The 22,475-nt window shown below is 47.4% G+C and overlaps 1 protein-coding gene and 1 long non-coding RNA gene across 6 annotated transcripts in view; both read right to left on the bottom strand.

Moving 5' to 3' along the window:
• Nucleotides 1-22,475, bottom strand: part of CASK (peripheral plasma membrane protein CASK) — an 815,631-nt gene that overhangs the window by 199,310 nt on the left and 593,846 nt on the right. The window lies entirely within an intron of this gene.
• On the bottom strand, nucleotides 742-4,758 carry LOC135907853 (uncharacterized). The gene is made up of 3 exons (XR_010566138.2): nucleotides 4,636-4,758; nucleotides 3,658-3,796; nucleotides 742-2,670 (listed from the first exon to the last, which is right to left on the bottom strand). It is a non-coding gene; the product is annotated as an uncharacterized lncRNA (long non-coding RNA).

Genomic DNA, 22,475 nt, shown 5'->3' with positions numbered 1-22,475 from the left:
GCTGAGCGCTCTTGCAGCCATGGGCGGAAAACAAACCTTCACGGACGGTGGTCTTTTTAGTGCGATGTGGGGAATGAAATGAAACAGTTGTTTGCTGCGTTCAGGCACAGATGAATGTTGCACTTCCTCTATCTTACCAACGACTTGTTTGTGCAAGGTGGCCGCTTACATCTTTGTTTCTTCTCGTCAAATTCTGGCCAGTGGCCGACTTGGTCAGATCGGTCGTCTTTGGGTGGCATTGCGGCCGCTGGTCCCTGTGCTTTTTTCGACTTGAACCTGGAATTCGATGTCCTGACTAGAAGTCCTTCCTGGTCGCTAGTTGGGTAGGCACTTGTTATGCGAGGTAAGGCATTCTGCAATTTCTGCTTTTAAATGAGCCAGCGGTAGTACTTGTCTCCTCCTAAGCTGCTCCTGCACCCTCCTGTACAAGACCCATGCTGTTACTACCGATAAGTCTAGCATAGGCGTAAAAATTCGAAAGTGCCATTTCTTCGACCTCTGATATGTATGCAGTAAAGTCCAAACAGTGAGTGCAGCAGGTCAACACCACCCATGTGCCTGTTATGGACCTTTACTACGCTGGGGCAATCAATTTCGCGAAACACCTTGGCGGAGGTAAACCAGCGCTTAGTCTTTTGGACTGGATCTCTCCCAACAAAGCTCGGCAGAAATGTCACTGCGCGGTTATCGTATCAACGCACACACGATAACTCCACGTCATGTATCGCGTTTGTGAGTGCCTCTGAAGCACCACGTCCTTTACATTTCAGTTCCTTTTCGCTTTTCAGGCGGCTGTTTGGTAGACAATTCGCCCTTACCGTACCGATCGTCAAAATTCCATCTTGTGATAGAGTGACCTGCAACTTCGGGCTATTGAACAGATGGTAGCACGTTACCATATTTTGTATTTCAAGTTCATACTGTGCCAATATGGCACACACCGATTTCGGTTTCTCTGCTGTAGTTGCAGGCAAAATTGAGAAAACTAGTAACTGCCTTGAATTGACGGGACCAAAAAATATGCCAAAATAATTTTTCTATGCTTCTGCGGTCGAAATTTTTCAGAGAAAAAAAAACAATTGCTCGTGTTTGCCCCCCTCCAAGTTTCACGTTGCATCCCAAAATTTACTTCACCTCTGTTTTGCGTATCGCTCAAGAGATGGCAGCACTTGCTCATAATAAGTGCGCATAACTATGAGATTTACTCTGATGGTATCACATTCTCAACTGGGAATCTCACACAAGCGAAAAATAATGGTAACTGGTATGTGCCAAATATGGGACGTCATGCAATAGAAGGTTAAAAGCGACGCTTTCCGCTACTCTTTCTATGTTCGTACTATAAGAGATTGAAATACTCTACCACCTGACACTGTCTGTATTTGTTCAAATGATGATTTCTTCCATGCTTTATGAATGTAATTTTGAGTGTTCATTTATATGAGTTGTACCCTCCCTGCTGTAATGCCTGAATGGCGAAGCAGGTACCCAGTGAATAAAATAATGTTTCATTGTCATGATTTTGTTTATATTGTGTTATAGCGTAGTTGCACCTTGTTAAGCAGCAATTACGAGCATTATGTGAAATCATGCGTGCAAGAAATGCAATGTTGAAGCAACTCTTGAGTTTAAACAAAGCAGTAGTAAGCATGAGTGTCTGCTATGTAAAGAAATCCTGCTCCAAAAAGTGCTTGGCATGTCTCGTTTGTTGCTATACGTTTCAATATGTGCTATACAGATTGCTTTGAACGACATTTCAGTTGCTGTGCAACTTGTGCTGTGCTTGTGTGTCACACATGAACAGACACCTTCAGCTTTGGAACAATGCATACTGCACAGTAAAATAGGCATCGCAAAGCAATATTCAACTATGCAAGATTGGTTGCCATTCACCTTGGAAATAACCTTTATTTTAAGAAAATTCCCTGGCAAGACAATATTTAAAAGCACAGTGAACAAAGCAAAGGAGTAACATAATGGCACATGGCTATTTGTCACTGCATGTGTATCTGTCATGCTCAACATAGACAAATCATGTGCTTTTCACTACCGCAGTATGCAGCATACTACGATTAGCCACATGTGAGCACACGCAATGTGTTATGTTGAAGTGCACGGCCTATTTACTTCATGAAAAGAAAAATAAAACATGTTCCACCAGCACATGTCTCCGCCTCATTTGCCAGCGAATGCGCCGGCGCACACTTTGCAGGTAGGCAATGCGCAAATTTCTGGGCAGCCGAAACACACCAACTATGGATTCGCGCACCGCACGGCCTCATTGAAACAAAGCTCGAGAAGGCTGTACAGGGTGCGCCTGCGGTGGCACCTGTACTTGAAGCGGCACTTGTGCCTGGGCTGGCCGCTGTGCGCTGTCGTCATGTGCACCGTCATCATCTGGGTCGTCTGGCAGAGGCACGCCTGCTGCAAGGCAGAGGTTATGCAGTGCTGCACAAGCTGCAACAATAGTGGCTGCTTTCTGAGGCGAGTAGTGGAGCACCCGATACATCTGCAGGCATCGGAAGCGGCTCTTGACGACTCCTATGTACCGCTCAACGGCATTTCGCATTGATGCGTGTGCCTCATTATAGCGCCCCTCTGCCGTGAGGCGATTTGGGTGACCAGGCACAGGAGTCATGATCCATGGCGCTAGCCGGTACCCAGAGTCCCCTGTAAAGTGTTGCATGTTAGTGAACGAAATGGATACATTAAGGCGCAATGCAAGAACACAGTCTACGCCAGGGCCCTTTTACAACAGGAGCGGGTCTTGGATTTATTGTTGCAATATCTATCAAACATTGACCTTCCCGGAAAGTTGTAAAGAAAGTTCAACTCATTTTAAAGAAAAGCCCTATTTCACCTGTTGTCTTGGCTGCAAATCTCTATCTCAGGTTAAGTTGGACATGTAATATTTATTTCATACTCGTGGTTTTCTGCTCCGTTCATCCCATTTGCCCCTCCCTAAATGTACATCTTCCACTAAAACTTATTACTAAAACTTCAGAAGTCTTATTTTATGAAACACTTCTAAGGTCTACTCTCGAATATGCTGCCAGTATCTGGGATCCTTGCTCTACCTTTCGTACCTCTTCTCATGAAGGTACCCAAAATCGAGCTACCCGTTTGATCCTTTCTAATCACTCCAGCACCACATGTCGCTGCAACTAAAAAAATCACACACATTGCGACACAAAGCAAAATAGCGCAACTTGCACCATTCTACAATATATACTACACCGATCACTAACGTCGATGCCGAAAGTTTCACGCACACGCTTATTCCTTTGTTCCAAGGACAGGGACCAGGTCCCCGAGTCCATTGTCACCAACCCTTTTCCACCATACTTGTAAACTGCCATTTCGACGTGTTCTGTAGAATTCCACCCCTGCCTGTAGCGCTCCACTTGGCATTCAGTGTATTGAAATTAATAAATAAACAGCATAACATGTCAGCTGTTGTATACATGCTGGTACAAATATCTGCCTTTTAAGAGAGACTTGTTTCTCTCGATAGTCGCTGCAGGTTCATTAGGTACCGCTGCATTCACAACACATTTCTAGCAAATCACGCTTTCTTAAAGTTTGCTAGGATGCAAAACTATTTGACTGTGTATGTTTTACATGTGGAAGAAGCACTGCTACTTAAGGTGCACTTACCAAGCAAGACTTCTCCATGAAGTAACAGGCCACGAGTGAGGCGGCGGCGAAATGTAGAATGCCTCCAGACGAATGAATCGTGGCACGATCCCGGAAACCGTGGGTCAATTTCCAGGATATTCAGCTTCGCGTCGCACACCTCATAAGGGAAAGCAAAGAGAAGGTGTCAGTGCCACTGCAACAAATATGTGGCACAACCTTTTGCTTACAACACTACTTGCCAAACAGTTACTGTTCAGTCAGTGAACACAATTACAGAAAAGGAGATATCAATATACGCAATAGGCAGTTGAACTAATGATCAGCATGATAACAGTGTCATCTTAACCTACAAATGCAATGTTGGCATGTGTTCACATGCTCATGTATGGCGTGCGGTAACAACACAATGCGCAAAATAATTCTTTTGGTTTCTTCCGTCCATATTGTATAAGATTCTGCTAAAGAGTGAACCTATGTTTTTTTTTTTTCAGACAAAGTGCCTATTACAAGCGAAAGAACGCGGAAACAGCATGTGCCGTATTGACAGCTAGAGCAAATGGGTGTCCACACATTCTCATTCTCCCTCACACCATTTTCATTGATGGGATGCTCCTTTTCGCGTTTACAGTCTGTTGGCCACAATGCTTTAGTTTTACGTCGAATAAGAATCACAAGGGCTCGTCTTCTGTTAGGATCGCTCGCAGACGAAGACTCCCTTCACTGCTACGGCGTCTATTCCGGTTTAAGTCGCGCGTAATGAGTTTACATTGTAGCATCGAAAAGGCTATTCAACTGTGATTGGAGAGCACTGAAAAAGTGCGGCCGTGTTCTATGCAAAGATCAAAGTCGTCATTACACATACAACACAAACGCTACTTTCTCTAATAGGAACGCAAGTATTGCCGGCAATTGATGAAAAATAACGAAACGAAGTTTTTTACAACGTGCACTCGCGCAAACACATATCGAAAATATTTGTCAATGAACAATACTCACGACCATGCAGTTGAGGGTGTAATACCCTTTACGGCTCCAGTACGATTCCGTTTCGCCGGGGCCGAGCTTCTTAGGGCGAACGATGGCTATCAGACTCCCGTCCACACATCCTAGAACTCCTGGCTAAGAAAGCCTTCCTTGACGGCGGCTTTCTGTTGCGCCGTGGATGGGAATCTAACCCATCCTTTTTCCTTGCCCGCAACCGTAATGGCCTTGGCGACAGCTGTAATGATCCGGCTGACCGAAGGCTACGACAGTGCAATCGCTTCTTCATTCCCGACGCACTGTTGAAAGCTCCCGGTGGCAAAAAACCGCAGCGCGCACAGCACTTTCATCGTAGTGTCGACACCACGCAATCTTTGAGGTCCGAGATGTCCTTCCAGCTCATCGCAAAGACGTCGCACTATGTCTTTGGAGAGACTAAAATGCCTTCGAAACTCTTCTTCGGCCATGCCGAACGCGTCGCGTCGTTGCCTCTCGTCGCGTCGTTGTCTTTCGGCACTCGCCAGCAGCACAACCAAGGGAGCCGCCATTGCCGTCTCTGTCTCGTCTCGTCTAGGTGCCGGCTCGTCAGCTGGCGCGAGATTAGCCGGCAGCCGCGGTTGCCCTAGCAACCCTCGACATCATGCTCGCCTCCGCGCGCGACTCTCAAACGAACCACTTCTCCGCGGTTCCGCTCCTAGCAGGGAACCGGTTCCTTTCCAGAAGATTGGCAACCTGTGTGACGTCATCAAAATTTGTCGTCCCGCCCACCAGGGATGACGACATCGAAGCGCCGACCAATGGCAACAGCCGAAAGGAACCGGTTCCCAAAGGAACCGCTACAGAATACGGCCCCTGACTTCGCATGGGTCACCGAAACTAAGCTAAACCAAACGAAATCCGAATGACCAACGGACGAAACAAGCAAGGCAAAAGCAAACTTAAAGTGCGCCATGGGCGTAGACATTTCACGGCAGCACTGGAGACAGCCGCTCAATATAAGAAACACAAACAGGCTGTGCCGGGCGGGAATTTCGCAAGTGCCATGAAATGCGCGATTGGGCGAAGAGACCGAGAGCTCATTCCGCGCGGCGCGAGGAGGCGCGGTGTTTGTCACCGAGCTTTATTTTGCTCGCTTACGTATTTTGCGCCAACGCGGCCTCACACGCCTGAGGACTCGCCGGCATCTTTGCCGACAGTATATATATCCCGCATGTAAAAGCAACGCCATGACATCTCGTTGCTTGCTCAGGCAATTTAAGCTAAAAATTCGGCGCGCGCGCTATAGCGTCGACCGAGGCGAATAAGGAGGGTCGGATCGAGCAGGCGCGCACGCGTTCGGGACAGACAGAGAGAGGATAACGCAAGAGCAAACAGGACAAGGGAACTACTGTCCTGTCGCACTCCCTTCTCGGGCGTCCGTTTGCTTTCGTTATTCGCATTCCTTGTTCCCTTCCCTTGGACCGTCATACAAGACGATGCTCGTCTCAGGCGCGAATTCTTCGTCTTTCTTTCTTTCTTTCTTTCTTTCTTTCTTTCTTTCTTTCTTTCTTTCTTTCTTTCTTTCTTTCTTTCTTTCTTTCTTTCTTTCTTTCTTTCTTCCTTTCTTTCTTTCTTTCTTTCTTTCTTTCTCGTTTACTGACGCAGCTGAACACGAAGTAAATACGGCGCTTCTCTGCTGATTTCGAGTGTTTGCGCTCGCTGCTGCTCCGTCTCTGCTGTTTACTGCGAGAAGGAACGTGCTTTGTTTCTGTGGAAGGAGAAATGGAGAGGAGGAGAGGGCAGAAAGAATTTACGAGCGGCCTGAAAAGGAATGAAGTCCCGCGCGGCGCCTTTCGCACTCTGGGGAACGGCAATGACGCGAACCGGAGGTGAGATCTTCGCTTTTCTTTCTCTCTCTTTTCGCTCTTCTCTCAAGACTGAACCGAATAGCGGGCTCAGAGAAAGTAAGAGGATCAATGGGCATTCAACGCGACGCCCACAGGCGCATGCACACTCGGATTGCTTCGGGGATGCCGGCGTTCGACGGACGCTAAATAAATAAATAAAGAGTCGAACCTTGCTTTCGGTATGCCTGAAGGAGGGGGAAACAAAAAAGACGGAGCATGCGGAACTCGTACAACCATGGCAACTTGTTCGAAACAATTTGCGCGCCGTCGATTGTCGCATTTCTGCAGGGATTTGCAGACTTCCGCTCCTTTCGTCCGGGGAGCTCCGTCCTCTTCTATACGGTTCAGTTTAGTTACAACTTTGCTTCGTGTGAGACGCCGGGTTATGGTAAAGAGGCAAATGCAAAGGCAATGTTTTAAAGTTTGCGATGCTGAGTGAACAGCAGCAGCATTCTTGAACGAGCGCGTGGCAGTAACCGAACAACTAAATGATGAAGAGAGAAGTTGTGCTGCTTCGACGGGTTGCGGTAATCACGGGCAAAACTTAGAGAGACACTTGGTGGTGGCGCCACTCATTCGAAGAGCAAAATGTTCGTGGACCTGAGCACCGGTTAGCGGCTGTAGCGTTCTGCTTGTAACTTGAGCTTACGGCACAGCCTGTGGTATGAAAACGCAGGCACACACGGGCATAAAAGGATGGAACGTAGTCGTTGAGGTTCAAGAGCAACAATGGGTGGAAAAAAATCTGACGGAATGCATAATTCTTTGTTGAACGTAGGAATGCTGCGATAGTTTCAAACGAACAGGAAAGAGAGAGAGAAAGAGAAGTCACGAAGGAAATGGAGGGAAGTTAACCAGGCTGGTCCCGGAAATGGGGGAAATAAAACTTGTCGAACGTATGAATTATGGGCTTTTATGTGCCAAAACCATGACCTCATAATGAGGCACGCCGTAGTGGGGGACTCCGTAAATTTGGACTACCTGGCGTTCTTTGACGTGTCCATAAATCTAAGTACACGGATTTTTTCGCATTTAGCCCCCATCGAAATGCGGCCGCCGTGGCCGGGATTCGATCGCGCGACCTCGTGCTCAGCAGCCCAACACCATAACCCCTGAGCAACCACGGCGGGTTTTTCGGTTTTTCGAAAGTTACGATATACGAGCAATATTACGATGTACGAGCAATGTAGGGGAAATTACTTGTGCTTACTAATTGAATTAAAAATTATAGATTAATGGCAATGAAAGTGGATGAAAAAACAACTTGCCGCCGGTGGGGAACGATCGCACGTCTTCGCATTACGCGTGCGATGCTTTAACCAATTGAGCTATCGCGGCGCCCCTTCCCCATTGCCATTAATTTATCAGTTCTTTAATTCAGTTAGTAAGTACAAGTAATTTCCCCTGTGTTGTACTTGGTGTCCTTGTTTGTTGGTTTCTCATGATATGATTAGTAAAAATCGGGCCCCTCGGTTAACCTTTTTCTTCTTGTTCTTGCATAACGAAGGTCTCGAATCCGGCAGCATTGATGCCTTCAGGCAGCATGTGCGGGTTTATTAAACATTTGCCCTCCCCCAGAAAGATAACGTACTATAGTGACGCGTGCGGCAGAAAGGATGTTCCACATCCGCCGCCAAGGTCTGTGAGTGGTGGCGCTGGCTAACACTCCCAAGATTACTTCTAGTAGTAATACATAAATAACCAAGAAAGTGGATGGGGAAACGGCGCTGCGGTAGCTCAACTGGTTAGAGCATCGCACACGTAATGCGAAGACGTGGGATCGTTCCCCACCTGCGGTAAATTGTTTTTTCATCCACTTGCAATGCCATTAATTTATCATTTCTTTAATTCAATTAGTAAGTACAAGTAACTTCCCCTATGTCGTCCTTGGTGTACTTGTTTGTTGGCTTCATCATGATACGATTAATAAAAATCGGGCCCCTCGGGTAACCCCCCTTCAACATAGGAGCAACGACCCTAAGAAATGTCAGGATTCAGCCCAGTTGCAACGGGAGGAAATGAATTGCTTTTCATAGCTCCTGGATCTAGTTTGCAATTCAGTAGGCTCGCGCAGAAAATATCCCTCTTGTGCTCCCTATGTGTTTCGTTTGGAGAACACTCTACGAGCAACCTGTGTTGAAACGCCGTGTCACAGAAGTAGTGTCGCAACGCGCAGCCTAGTGAGCGGACGAGGCATGCGTCAGTAGTATGCATACTGCCATTTCGTGCTGACCAATTCGCTACTTCTCTTGAGGCACATGTATCCAGTTCCTGACATGACTGGGCGCCAGCGTGCTAGTATTTATGAGCGCATGCAGTCCTCGCTTGGCAATGGATAGAAATTAGCTGCACACGTGGGACTGGCATATAGTGCAAACGTTGATACATTTGTCACCCTTCAAGATATCGCGGCAATTTTGGGGCCTCCCTACCGTACGGTCCTCAGCGTATTTCAATTTCACATTCAACCTGCCGTAGCGATTCCTAGCCAGGGCTTGTTCCCGAAAGAGCGGATTTTCTGGCGCGAAAGCATATTCCCAGTAATCAGTTATTGTGCTTGCACATGCCGAGAGATATCATTAAGGATAGTACAGCGGGTCAGAAAAACGTCACATTTTTAAGATATGACATGTTTAGCACTACGCTATAAAAAATAAATAAAGAAAATAAAAAACGGAATAGAAAAAAGAAGAAAAAAAAGAGAGGACTGCGCCAGCTGATCACAAGCAATCGTCGCTAAAAAACCCTTTAAGAATAAAGTAACGGAGGTCGACATGTATGTCACTTCTCAAAGCAAAGTGTATACTTTTATCGGTGCCTACGGGATGTCCTTGCAGCCAGTTTTTAGTAGGGTAGAGCGTCCGGTTTGACGAGAGCGCATTTTTCGGTCGTCACAAGGGCTGTAACTATTTTTTTCCTGGGGGGGGGGGGGGGGGGCATTTGTGTCGATACTACCTACCGGGAATGCAAAATTATCTTACTGAGTGTCCATTTTCAGGATCAATATATCGGTACACAAGCTCTCTACAAGTATCATGCAATATTAACTTGTTGACGTATATGCTTGTCTTTAAGTTCCTAAAATAACAACATGTTGCAATTGACAAATTCAGAAGTTAATTAACAATATCTGTTAATTGTGTATTTATTCAGTCAACCTGTTCGCAAAAACTGTGTCCGACAAAGGGTAAACATACAGCTATCTATCGCGCATGCTCTGTATATTATAGTAGGGCTGCAAAGCACGCAGATTGCTCCGAACATAATTTCAATGATTTGTCGTAACCTTTGCCTTTGTCAAACAAGCAGATTTAGGTGACACTGATTGCGCTATTCTAGCGGGATTCCCGCGTAATGCTGAGGCACTAAGAAATAAGCTTTGAGCAAAAGCAGCGGCAAGTTGCACTGGACAGCGAGTAGGTTGATGAAACTCTTTACAGTCGCGGTTAAGTACGCAACTTCGAAGGCAACACATGAGAGAGAAGCTGAAGCATACAGTGATATATTACGCGAGCGCAGTTAAAACCGGATGTTACATAGTTTGCGCAGAGCAGACAGACTTATAACAGTACGCGTGGACATTGCAAGGCGTTGTACGGGCCGGGATCTTGAACTTTGGATGTTTCTTGCTTGTCCCGACTTGCAATCGCTGGTTGCGTCTGTGACGATGATATTTTATTTTTACTCACAATGACTGGCATTTAAAAAGGCGTTCCAAACTCTGAAAAACAATATTAAATAAGATAGCCTTAATCCGCATCGTTGGGCTACTCTTGCATGCAGCGTCAACCCGCTAAGAGCAACACCTGTGTTCGTGCTTAAAAATTCCGGCAAAAAAAAAATACCAGGAAAGCTTCTCCAAGATGCGGTAATCGAAGTATTCACCCTTCGGTTCCTATATAAGTTGCAGGCGCGGTGACCCCGCGGACTTCAGTTGAGTGAGGTGTGGTGGTGTTAGCAAAGTGTTCGATGTTGGTAGGAACCCTGCCTCCGTGGACGCCGTAAATGTCCCTTTTTAGGAAGACACCTATGCTGTTGCACGGTAGCAAGGAAGGGGAGAGGAGGAAGGGGGCATTCGCTCTCCGCGTTTTCCAGGTGTTCGCTCTCCCAAGGAACCAGGCACAGCACTGCGTAGCAGGCAGAGCGTTGCGTAACTTGGGCGATCTAATGACAGCGCACGCATTCGGCCCATGGCGGCACTTCGGTGGAAGCAGAGGCTTAGCATGGTCGCAGCATAAGTTGTAGAAACTACGCGTCACAAGTTGATGAGACACGTCCTCCGACACCTCGTCAAGCACGGCGTAAAACACGTGCATCGGTCGCCGCCTGGACCCAAGCACAGCCTCTAGACGGGTTCACTTAAAGGGAAGATGCGAGGCTAACGGCTTAAGGGAAGATGCGGGGCTAAAATCCCGATTTTCTCCAAAAATACATCTTTCTCTTTTTACATTTATGTTGTTTTGGATTCTTCAACTAATAAATATACTTCTCACGAAGTTAGGTTGCTTTGTGCTCTTTAGAAAAGAAGAAAACTATCTTTTTCCACGTGACGGTGGCGCTCATTTGCCGTCGAAAGCGCTCGCGAACGCTGTTGTCAAAACGCGGCCCACAGCACGGGAGAAATTGAACGCAGGATGAATGCTCTCGTTTGAAATATAGTTCTTTGAGGTTTGTTTAGCCACGTGAGACTACCGAGGCAGCAGCATAATGCGCAGAAAAGGTGTAAAAAAAAATTAGTATTTTCGACCATGGCGAGCCGGGACCGAGTGGCAAACCGAACCTCAAACTCCGCTTGGCGGAAAGACAACAAAAATGTTATATTTTGAACCACAGCTAGCCTGAATTGACTGGCTATCAAACACTCATACTAAGATTTCAGGATTACTACCAAATTACATTCGGCGATTACAAGGAGTACAATCGGCGTAAAGCCATGATTGATGACAAGAAGCTGCCGGTGCCAAGAAACCACGGTACAGGCTTCAGTACAGACACTGCATAAGAGCTGGTGTGTCAGGATGTTCGAGGATGCAGACGCAGAATGAAAATGAATCATTCCCTGCATCAGTAGGGAAAAGGCTCCCGAAATCGGAGTTGGAATTCTGGAGAACACTGGCGACTGCAGCAGCGTTTGCGCGTCGACTGTTCTAGGGTTCGTTGAGGGGGCATGCGACAAACAAGAAGGTGCTCGGCGAGCTGAACAACAGCGTCGCTTCCTCGTACATTCCGCGTAGACCCTGGCTCGGTTTTTGCAAGACTCGACGTTGCGCTTCGCCGCTCTGTACCTTCCGTGGTGAAACCGGCGACACTCAACATTTCACGTGGTTATGCCATTCGGCTATGCCAGCAGTTCGACACAGAAAGAAAAACGATGGTCGACAGCTGGCCAAAGAGAGCTCTTACGCATAGGACCTTTTAAGACGTCGTTATTCTCGGAAGGCCAGCGGGAGTCAGGGAGTGCAACGACTGCCGATTGCATTCCTGCGAGACACGGGACTCATCGAGAGCTGGTGGCATACTCCAGATTTGAACTCATAGGGCGTTCATAGGGAACAATTGCCGGCTATGTATTCCAGGCTGACCCGGCCTGCTGCAACATCAACACGACCACTACCGGCACCGCCACCTTGCTCAATGAAGCTAGATTCTGGAGTGCAGAAGAAGAATCACGTCCAGCAAGCAACTAAGGGAAGCATTTCACGAGCATAGACAAGGGTGCTTCACAACTCTAAATCTGAAAAAAAGAGAAGTAAAGTAGAAGCGACTGCCGCCGAGCAGTGTCGTGTTGGAGAAGCGGACCCAACTTATGCAGTAGAGGCCTTTGATTAGTCGCTGTCCACATTGAAGTAACACAGATTGCAATCTTATAATTTATTTTTCTCGATTTGTACTTATTGTGCAAGCAATTTGTTTAGGAAAATTTGGAGGACGCTTAAGCTTTGTCTTTAAGAGTGGAACGCGATAACGTTCCAAGACCAGCCTTACTACTTTTCATGCTTTCCGGTAACTGCAGCTTATGTAACCATAACGTTTACCGAGAAACGCTGGCCGCGAACGCTATGCGCGAAGGGAAGCTTTCTGGTGGGAACGCGGCCTTCTGCGTGGGTCGATCTCCTGTTATTGTTTCGCACATTTAATATTTCAGTTTGAAAAGAGCTAACATAAAGGATATGCGCTGTCGGTGTTCTTTTTTCACTACGTTTTTTTGTCGGCTGCCGCTCCCAAAATTCCATGGAATAGCTTTGTAAAGATTGAAACACAAGGTATGAGCAACTTTGGTGGTAGAAGAATGGTTGGGTATGCATGGTTCAGAATTTGGTTCGAAATTCTTTCCGGCGAAGCAACGCCCGACGCTGGACGCGGGACGCCGGCGTCCCGCGTCCAGCGTCGCATCTTGTGCGTCACGGGGTTCTTAACGCTGTCGCGTTAATACTATCGCTTCCAAACGTATTTGTCGGAAGCTGCTTTCAAGGTGGTTTCTAGAGTTAAATGCTGTCAGGAATGAGCTAAGGTACTTTGTGTTCCTAGATTTCTTCCAACAAATTGAAAATATCAGATATTTGACGTATGGGGACGGTCAAAAAGCACACTCGGTTTTCAAGTTCAGTGCAATTCAATTCAATTTTATTCAATTTTTCTTGAGATATACAAAAAAAAAGTGGCGGGCTTTTTACTTTAAAAAGAAATAAGTGGCTCCCTTTATATCTTTATAGTCCACCAAGAGCATATATAGCGATAAATAATTATTATATATATTACTCTCGAACTGATCGTGTTTTTTTGAGCTGATACACTCAACTGCTCAATATGATGGCCATAACGTTTCCTTTTTTTTCTGTTTGCGACCTTTTCATTAAACAGCTCTCTCTCTCTCGCTGTTTGCGATAGGTTGAATAAATTTAAATTACATTCTAATGTCAATTGAAGATAGATCATTCTATAAAATGTAATCAAACTCGGTTTCACGATTCAAAAGTTTACCCTTCAGCCCCAGGTCTTTCTCAAAAGAATACAGGCCTAAATATTTCGACCTTTCATTCTTTTGGTTTAAGTAAATGTACTCGACCTCAGAACGTTAGATAGAGAGAAAAAAATATATACTGGCAAACGTCAAAGAACCCCAACAACTCGCTCCGGCTCGCTAGGCCATCTGAATAGCTGCCATTCTCGTTTGCGTGGCTCAATGTAGCAGCATTGCAGACCGAGCGAGCGGAAGGGAGTGCCGTAACGTCACGACGCTTCAATCCCACGTGATCACCTATTGCGTCATAACGCCCGGACACATACATCACCCTGAAATTGAAGCCGAAACTGGTTTGGAGATAAAGCTTATAGTAAATTATTGGGGGCGCTATGTCGCCCGAGAAATGTTTTTATAGCATTTCGAGGCCGAAGGTCTTCATTTAAAGCAATAAATTAAGCACTAAAAAAATGTAATGCCAGTGCTCGCTTAACAAGCAATTTCAGCATAACACTCTAGCGAACACGCGCACGAAAGAAGGATAACTAATTCACAATGGCCATTAATCCGAAGCCCTACACAAGCTTCACAACGGCGTCTCTCATAGCCGAAGTGCTGCTTCGAAACGGTAAATCAAATCAGAAAGGAAACTGAGCAGAAATGGAATTGAGGCACGTGAACGCGTTGAACAAGTCACAAAATATTATTTTTAAGCACACTGAATTCAGAAAGCTGCGGGCCCTCGCAAGAAGAACCAACAATTTAAATTCGCGAGTTTCTTAGACCAAGTCAGAATGTAAATTCCCTGCTTGACTGCCACTCTTGGTTATTACAGAGGGCTACGCCAGCCCTACACGGCCATAAAGGACAGCGGTCAAACAGTATTTTTGGAAATCAATGGTTTCCAAGTGGCCTTCAGAAGTGATATTCAAGGCATAGAGAGACAGAACATTTTCTGGGGGTAAATAAAAAGGAGGAAGAGGCCAGAAGAGCGCGTCTCTGGCCTGCTGGTCCTTACCGGAGAAAGGGGAGAGACAGGGAAAGAGAGAGGTGGATGGTAAGTGACGATGCTATAGTACAATGGACTGTTTTCACAACGCAGCAATGCGCGGTATGAGCACTGTACACGCACTCCATGCAGTAGTAGTGCGTCCTCAAAAAAAGAAAAGAAAAGAAAGAAAGAAAATAGTGCTCCTGCCGAAGACGACGAAAAAGGCAAACAACCGAGGCGGCTCGATTGTTTGTTATTGACAACACGAATGTAACAGACAATGAAAATTATGCGGAAAGGAGTAGCCGTCACCATTATAGTATGACTGCACTCTCTTTTATTTTCATTTTCTCGGGTACATTATCGGTTAGTTTCTCGGTTACTTTCTCGGTTACTTTTTATGGAGTGCTACTTAGAGTGCCCTTGGAGTGCTAGCCAGCGCTACTCACGGTGGACGTGGAGAATTCGCATTCCAATTCACGCCGCGCATGTTCCACGGGAAATATTATTTCAAGCCCGCTTCGCAACCACACAGTCCTACAATGATTTTTTTACGGCGCATTCGGGGCCTGCCGAAGGTGTGTCCGTGCGTCCAAGATACTTTGTTTTACGAAAGCCGGTGGGGCAACCCGAGACGGTCTTACGTGACGAGCCAGTTTGATGGTATCTATTAGAGCCGCCTTTGCCTCGACACGAAACACGGTTACTGCTGTTTTACTCGATTCACTGCAGCGCTGCCGGCGCTCTTCATAACGACATGTCGAGGAGGCTGCTGAGGAAGAAAATTACATTGGCCGAAGAAAAAGTGAGCGAATCAATGTCAAAAAGAGTCTCGCGTCTAGTGATATATATATATATATATATATATATATATATATATATATATATATATATATATATATATATATATATATATATATATATATATATATATATATATATATATATAACGCAGCCGGCGTGCGCGTACGTCTTTCTGGCCGAGTTGGCGCCAATGGGGTTGCGCGCCCATTTCGCGCGCATTCACGAGTGAAGCGCGTTAAGCGGATCGGCCTTAACGCTTGGCGGCAACGGTAAGTGGGCAAAGCAAAAAATTAAAGAAAAATAAAGGACTAACGGAGCAGGCGTCGAGTGTACGAGTAACCGAGAGAGTCAGTGTGGGAGATGCGAGAAGAAAAGGCGCGTTACAGAGCTGGGCGTTTATCTTGAATGCGCGCGCCTTTTTTACTCGGGTGGCGGACGCACTGAGAGAAGACAGCAAGCCGCTGGCTCGGAAGAAAGCCTCGAAGGCTGTACGACAAAAAAAAAAAGGGAAAGTGCGAGAAGGCTAAGGGCACAGAAATGCGCCTCGGTTCGCTTTGAAGGTGCTACTCGTAAGGCGAAGCGGCCGAAGCCGACAGCAGCGTGAGAATAAATGTGCGAAGGAAAAATATATATATACATGAAAAGCTGTGAGGCACACGGGTCGTGTCTGAGATTCGAAAAAAGAAAGCAGGGAAAAAAGGAAATAAAAGAAAGGGAGATGTGGAGACAAAAGAAAAAATGGCTGTGGCTTAGCTAAGGTTAAGCCCAGGATGCGAAGCATACTAGCCTTTATTTTAGTTGTTGAACCACTGTTTAGCCTGGTGAACTGCTGTTCCTTGGCTATATTTGGTTCGGCTAGACGAAGAAACAACTCATGCGTTACCCTGCTTCGCCTTCAAGAGTGGAACGCGACAGCGTTCCCGTCGACCCGCCAGCGACTACGCGCCCCGCATTGGACGCGGTGAGCGTCGAGCAACGCAGCGTTCGGCGCGGCAACGAAATGTGCGCCTGAGCAAGCGTCGCACGCCTGAGCCTTAGAAACAGCTCGTTTCTAAGGCAACACCGCATTCACTAGAGGCGCTTTTGTACCGCTTTGAAGCATCGTACTCGTGGCTCAGTGGTAGCGTCTCCGTCCCACACTCCGGAGACCCTGGTTCGATTCCCACCCAGCCCGTCTTGCAAGAGTTGAGCCAAAGCCACTTCTCCTCTGTCGTGACGTCACGGTGTCACGTGATTTCATGGTCACCGCCGCGCCTGAGGAGCTGGGTTGAGCCCTCGTAATATGCTTCGCATAAAAAAGCATGATGGGAACTACTACTTTCCCCGTAGAAATATCTAGAGGAAACAATGAGACAAGGGGAAAAAAGGGGGTGGCAAAAGGTGCGTGCGTGTTCGCGTTACTGCGACAAGCTGAGTTGGCAGGATGGCAGCCGCATTGCCGCCCCTCGTTGCCGCATCTCGGGAGAGGAAGGCCTAATTTGACGCCACGACCGGGAGCTCGCGGAGCCCCGCGAAACCGAGAGAGATGTCGTTTCGCACGCCGCGCGTTTCTCGCCGCCGAACAATCGTCGCTGTACAGCGGCTGCCGACGGCAGCCGCTTCTCTTCGAGGCAGGCGGAGGAGAAGTCGCCCGTCCGAGGCCGGGCGCGACCGAAGCGAGCAGCGCACAGCAAACATCGCTCTTTGGCCCCCGCTTCTTGTTTCTCGCGCTGGCTGAAGCGGCCAAATTTTTTTTTCCTTAGCGTCCTCTGTTTTGGGCTGTTACTTTCGTTTAGTGCCATCAGCACTCCGCTTTCACGAACAAGAGTCTACGACGCTTGTGGCTGCCAGAACCGTGCAACGGTGTGGTAGCTGGAGCCGGCGTCAGTGGCGCCGAGTTCGCAGCTGCTATGCTGCAAGATATCCTCACGACGGTGAAATTGGAGTCCATGTACATTGTAAAAATCTTACACGCCCTTCTTTTTAGCAGATGGTTCTTTCTCTTTTATCTAGACCACGCATAACCTGCAGGATATGCAAACAATTTCGAAGTGTAATTCCTAAGTTCAATAACCACGCAGAAAGCGTGGACTCACGGCAGTGAACATTCAATATATCGCTTGCAGAACGTCTGTGCAATGTAAGGCCGACCTTAGGTATTCTACGGGGTGCGCGCAGCCTGTAGATTTTTATGCGAAGCATATTACGAGGGCTCAACCCAGCTCCTCAGGCGCGGCGGTGACCATGAAATCACGTGACACCGTGACGTCACGACAGAGGAGAAGTGGCTTTGGCTCAACTCTTGCAAGACGGGCTGGGTGGGAATCGAACCAGGGTCTCCGGAGTGTGGGACGGAGACGCTACCACTGAGCCACGAGTACAACGCTTCAAAGCGGTACAAAAGCGCCTCTAGTGAATGCGGTGTTGCCTTAGAAACGCGCTGTTTCTAAGGCGTGCGTCTCTTGCTCAGGCGCACATTTCGTTGCCGCGCCGAACGCTGCTTTGCTCGACGCTCACCGCGTCCAATGCGGGGCGCGTAGTCGCTGCCCTGTAGCCCATTGTCTTACACCCCTTGGCGGGTCGACGGGAACGCTGTCGCGTTCCACTCTTGAAGGCGAAGAAGTAATGCATGAGTTGTTTCTTCGTCTAGCCGAACCAAATATAGCCAAGCAACAGCAGTTCACCAGGCTAAATAGTGGTTCAACAACTAAAATAAAGGCTAGTATGCTTCGCATCCTGGGCTTAACCTTACCTAAGCCACAGCCATTTTTTCAAAGGCAAATTACAAGAGTTCTAGATAAGTGTCTGTAGCCTAAATACCAAAGAGTAACGCGAATTCAGACAACGTCGCGGTAAGAAAGGGTGGCCCGTACCGTCATATATTACCTCCTCTTAATACTTCATAGACACCTCTAAGGACCGCACCCGTGTAAATATGGCACCCCGAAATTGGCAGGGCAATATTTAGAAAAAAGAAATTCAAACGTAGGAACAATCGCGTTCGTGCACCGATGCCACGCACGTGCACTGATGAATTTTCCCGCGCGCTGCCTGCTTCCGCGTGTCGCTACTTTATGGCGAGAACTGCACGTTGACCTCTGATGCGATGGTACATCCGGGGATCCGGGGTGTGCACAAGTCGCAGGTTGCGGCGGCACCATTTTCCCCAAAAGGTTTGGCCCCATGTAAAAGCCACATCTCGTCAAAAGTGCGAAAAGAAAAGCGCGGCTTTTACACGAGTCTATACAGTGTGTGTCATATAGTAAAAAAAATAAAAAATCTTTTTCAGTTTGCGGATATAATTAAATCATACGTTTCTTTCAGGACAAAATGACTCAATTTACCGACGCCACAGGGCTCGCGAACGAGGTTTCTGCGCTTAGGAAACCACTTTGCTAGGAACGTTGTAAATTTATATATAGAGAGTCCTGAATGACCGAAGACAGACCTAGCTCTCTCCACGCTGCACGGTTTTAACGGTGCCCCGAACGCAGACACAATAGGGGCGGGGGCGCACACAACGACCCCTAGGATGCCGCCGTCCTTCTTTTCACCGGTCGGTCGTCGAGTCTTGCACTATTCACTCGGCCGAGGTGTTTAGGAGCAAACAATAAACACCGACCTCGAACCCGAAAACAAAACGAGAAGACATTCAGGGAGCGACGATAGTTGCGTTGTTATGGGGAGTCGGATGCTAAGGGCGGGGGAGGAGTACTGCCATGGAGGACAATTGTGTTCGCGTCGGCGGCATTCCGGGCACGACCTTCGCTGATGGGAAGCGCGCGTACAGTAAAGGTCCGAGAGCGCGCGCTCCCTAATAGGGAAACGGACAGCCGCGAAAATAAAGCTGCGGTTGCGCGAAAAAGCAGTCGCTTTCTCATCCGCTCTGCACAGTAGGCCGAACACCCCCCTTTCCCCCTTCCCAACTCTCCTTCCGCAGGCCCGCCCCACCTCCACAGTTGCATTCAGTACTTTCCCAAAACAAGCCGTCTGTAGAACCAGGCCTCACGGTTCCACTGCTCAGAACTAAACGGCTATCCATTCAGCCCGTAAACTTTCGTTAAGCGAGAATACGTGTTTTTATATTTGACAATATATGTAAATAACAGGTACAGTTTGGTCGTACGCGAATAAATTGTGCGTTTCAAAAAGAAAGAAAAAAACACAAGAGAGAAAGAGAGAGAACTAGGATAGGAAAACCACTGTAGTAGCGTTGGCCAACGTCGGCTAGACAACATAGCCTCGAAGTCCTGCGTGAGGGCAAGGTAACCATTTATTCCAGTGGGTGATGCAGCGACACTTATTGAAGCCATCATCCTCTATTTACTTTTCTTGATTCGCGCTTCTAAATACGCGCGTTGCCTTCACATGTGTGACATCATCGTCTAAGGCACACACACACTCCCTGTTATCTAGGAGCAATAACATTCGATCCCCGACTGACAACAGACCACACAATGCCGCTGTTGGTGACTAATTCTCGTTTGTTGTGCTCGGTCGCATCTTTCGATACGCTGTACACAACTTGTGCGTCCACTGTCAGTGCACTGTGTGGGCGAACGCACGAGGAATCGCACAAGTGCGGTGCGGATTCGTGCGACGACACAGCCGGGTGCGAGGAGGTTTCTCTTTTTCTATCGGTCCCCGGAGAGCCCCCATCACTGTGGTTGAATTAAGTCGGCGCTGTGGTGTCGCCTAATGAAGCGATGGCAGCGCGGACGTGCGGAGACGACGGAAATACGGGAAAGGGCGTAATTGCGGTCCACGGTCGGCGCACTGTTGTCTTCTATGAGCGAAGAGGCATGTTGGGGGTGACGTGTGAAAAAGCGGGAATGAGTGTACAGTATGCTTCGGACACTTGAAGCATGCAGAAACACAAGAAAGCAAAATAGAGTAAGGTGAACGAGCTTTATAAATGGCCCACAACCAAACGGGATGAGGAGCAGGAGAAGGAGGAGGAGAAGAAGGGAGTGGGGACGTATATTACGTTGTGGCCTTAGGACAGTAAAGATGCGCTAAAGCGGCGCAATGCAGAAAGATAGGGGGGAAGAGATCGAAACGAAAGAGCGTGGCATTGTTAACTGTAACGTGAGCTTAAATAAAAGCATAGCAGCATTTATTGCATTCCGACGCAACCAGAACCAGCGCGCATTCCGCATACCAGAACCAGCCAGCGCATTCCGCATACACTAGGTCTACCTCTATCTGGCACTTCCTTGACCTTCATCAAAGGCAGCACAATAAAGTGCGCGACATAGCCAAAGCCGTTTAAACGATAAGCAGGTCGGAACAATACTTTATATCCGTGCCAATTTATAGCGTGTCAGTACGATGGACATAGTGGTGCCATTGTGCACCATAAACGGATCATCAACCCGCATATAGCTCTCACCAGTGGGAGCATGGTGGAAGACAGCAAGAAATAACGGAGCTATGCTATTCTCGTGCTGTGGCTAGCTCACGAAGCGTTTAAAAACGCTTTACAAACGTTTACAACGTGAACTCAGAGCTGCGGCCAAACAGCGATAGTTCTGGAGTATCACGCGACACAAGCCGCAAAGAAGCGGCATGGCGTGGGAGACATGAAAGCCATGAAGGTTGCTGAAGCAAGCGCGTTCGATGTAAAAGAGGAGTGGTTTTGAGGGGGCGAAACGAAAAATGAATTGCGAATTTAAAGGCACGATAATGCAGGACATCATTGTAATTGTGTCTTTGAAGGTTATTTACGCATAGAGTACTTATAGATATCATGATTATTATCATCATCATTGTGAACACATTTACGTCCATGCATTAACACTGTATTCATTACTGCATTCATTCATCAGTTGCTACTCTGACTTTGACGACAATGCAGGCAATGAGATAAGAGCAACCTTAATTCAAATTTGGTTTCGTTTTCAATATCCTGTAAAGGGTACTCTGCCGCGTTCAAACTAAATATGCGGTGAAAGCATCTTTGTCAAAAAACGGGGGAAGGACGAGGCGAAAGAACACGAGCATTGAGGGTTGCGGTAATTAACGGCTGGTGGAAAAGTGATGGAATCACAAAAAAATAGTTCACGTGAACTCTGCTTAGCTTTACCTACGCCAAAGAGGGTGAATTGCAGGTTGCGCTAATGCGGCAGTTGCGACAAAGCATTAAGCGGACGCGATGCATTGGCTCCACCGCCGTTCCTGTTTGGTTTCGTCTTCTCCGAAGATGAGGTAGGGCAGCTTGTCACACTATTGGTCGTCACGAATATCGATCCAATAAACGATTTATTGAATGCAAAACTGTTTTCTGTTACAACTTCTGCAATTTCTAAGAGGAACCACTACTGAGCAATTATTTGGGAAACAGGGCCGTCTGCACCTGGAGGTGGCTGAAAGCCGAGAGCCAGTGCGTCCAAACATACAACATAAGAAGACGCTGATTCACATTAACAAGTGCTCGCCCCACACTGACTTTGCACGTTAAACTACTGCCTTTATAGTGGATCAATATAAAACGATTTTGAAGTGTAAGCGTCTTCTTCTTAAAAAAAAATAGAGCAGAGCAATATTTATTTCGACCTTTTCCAGCATATTGATGATCACCTGTTCCGCCACCTGACCTTTGTCAGGTGGCGGAGCGCGCAGTCAGGCTACGCGGTCCTTATTTAGGTGACTCAACATTGCTGTCGCACTTTTTTGGGTGTATGTTTGCTGCATGCTTGTTGCTGTGTTAGGCCTCGCAGTGTGGAATCTTGGAGTGTACCTTCGAAATAACGCACGTGGCCTGAGAAGAAATTGTGCGTTCAGGCTCGGCAGATCATGGTCACAACGTTATCTCTGCTATGCATGTATATACTGTCCCGTCACGACTGCACTAGCTCATCTTGAGCGCGATACGACTAAACAAACGTAACTGATGTAGTACGCGCGAAACATCAAAGTGCAAGCGCTGGTGGAGTACGACCCCTGAACACGTAATTATGCCTAACTTCTTTCATAAATAGGCTTAGCATTCGCCAGGTTTGGCTGTCCCATGTCAACAACTACCCAGTAGATGGATGTCCTTCCAGGCGCCTGGAGCTTCCGCAGCTGCCGAGTGCAAGCACTGGAGCGCGCTTGTGTCTGTTTTACCGGTAGATACTCCACGGCAGCAGTCCTCCCACAGCAGCAGGTGATGCTCGACTTCTTCACCGAAGCTGTGGTTGGAGACGGAAGCTCAGAGGCGTTCGCAAATCTCTATAGGACTTCCTTGCGAGAT

Source organism: Dermacentor albipictus, chromosome 1 (assembly GCF_038994185.2).
Source record: "Dermacentor albipictus isolate Rhodes 1998 colony chromosome 1, USDA_Dalb.pri_finalv2, whole genome shotgun sequence".
Classification (NCBI taxonomy): Eukaryota; Metazoa; Arthropoda; class Arachnida; order Ixodida; family Ixodidae; genus Dermacentor; species Dermacentor albipictus.
Note: the sequence above shows the minus strand (reverse complement) of the source record. Positions and strands in the feature narration are given on the sequence as shown.